General features: G+C 38.2%; 1 protein-coding gene across 1 annotated transcript in view; it reads right to left on the bottom strand.

The window, feature by feature from the left end:
- Positions 1-1147, bottom strand: part of pik3r1 (phosphoinositide-3-kinase, regulatory subunit 1 (alpha)) — a 20460-nt gene that overhangs the window by 17261 nt on the left and 2052 nt on the right. The window lies entirely within an intron of this gene.

The following is a 1147-nucleotide window of genomic DNA, read 5'->3' as shown; positions in this document are numbered from 1 at the left end:
AAATGGCCTAAAAACTAGAAACCTGGCGACTACAGCAGCTCTGCCATCACGTAATGTCGCATACTGCTGTTTCTGATGTCATTTAAACAAAATTTTTTAAAACCAAAAAAAAAAAAAAAAAAAACCAGCTCCTCATTCGCACTGTAGACCACAGCAAAGAATTTCACAACAGCACCACAAATGGCCTAAAAACTAGAAACCTGGCGACTACAGCTGCTCTTTAGGTGAGCAAAAAGCTTCAAGTGCACATTAACAAGCCACAGAGTCTTTAAAAAGACGAGTTTTAACTGCAGTTCATAGTTGCGGCCTGAGCTGTAACACTGACTCACATTTCAAAGGGTCATTTTGAACTGCAAACATCTCGAAATAATTTTTTTTTACCCACCAAAAAAATAAAAAATAAAAAAAAAATATGGAGACACCCCCCCCCCACCACCAAAATATTTCAGCTATAACTTAGATATTCTGTGATGTTAGTAATTTGTGATTGATATTTTTACAGATTTAATAAGGTGTTTAAAAAAAGACCAAAAAATTTTTGGTTACATTACTTTACTTTTTTTTTTTAAGCAAATTATAGTTTAAATGATCAATTTTTCTTGAGCTAGCTTAACTGCCCCCCTGCTACCAGTGTATACATTGAGCTACACAGGCTTCTCCACACTGGTACGAGAATTGCATTCCCTTAGGATGCAGTTTGAGGACAAAAATGGATGATCTCGGCTGGTAACATATGGCTTGCAGAAAATGCTCTGGTGTACTATATCCAGCATAAACACCAGAGCCCGTGTCCTCTGGGACTGAGCATGGTTCACATTCAGTGCAGCTGTACCGCACCAGGCAGAGTTGTTAAACAAAACCCTGTTTTGCAGCATCAGCATCCTGCTGATAACAGATTCACAACTCTGACTTGCTAAGGTTTTACTTTAACACTTAACTAGTTGTCTGTGTCAGTGGACTACCAGAGAATGCACAAAGCGGCATAACAGTTTTGGGGGGGGGGGGGGGTTAATATTGCTAACATCAGTTTACACCCTCAGGATTTTAATACATTCAACTTGTCACAATTAATAATAATGTTAGGACAGCTTATGAAAACTGTTGTAGCTTAAACTAGCAAGTTATACAGATAGCTCATGCATTTGTC

Source organism: Haplochromis burtoni, unplaced genomic scaffold, assembly GCF_018398535.1.
Source record: "Haplochromis burtoni strain Fernald_Lab_line unplaced genomic scaffold, NCSU_Asbu1 Contig_107, whole genome shotgun sequence".
Lineage (NCBI taxonomy): Eukaryota > Metazoa > Chordata > Actinopteri > Cichliformes > Cichlidae > Haplochromis > Haplochromis burtoni.
The sequence above is the reverse complement of the archived record's forward strand: the minus strand, read 5'-3'. Positions and strand labels throughout refer to the sequence as shown.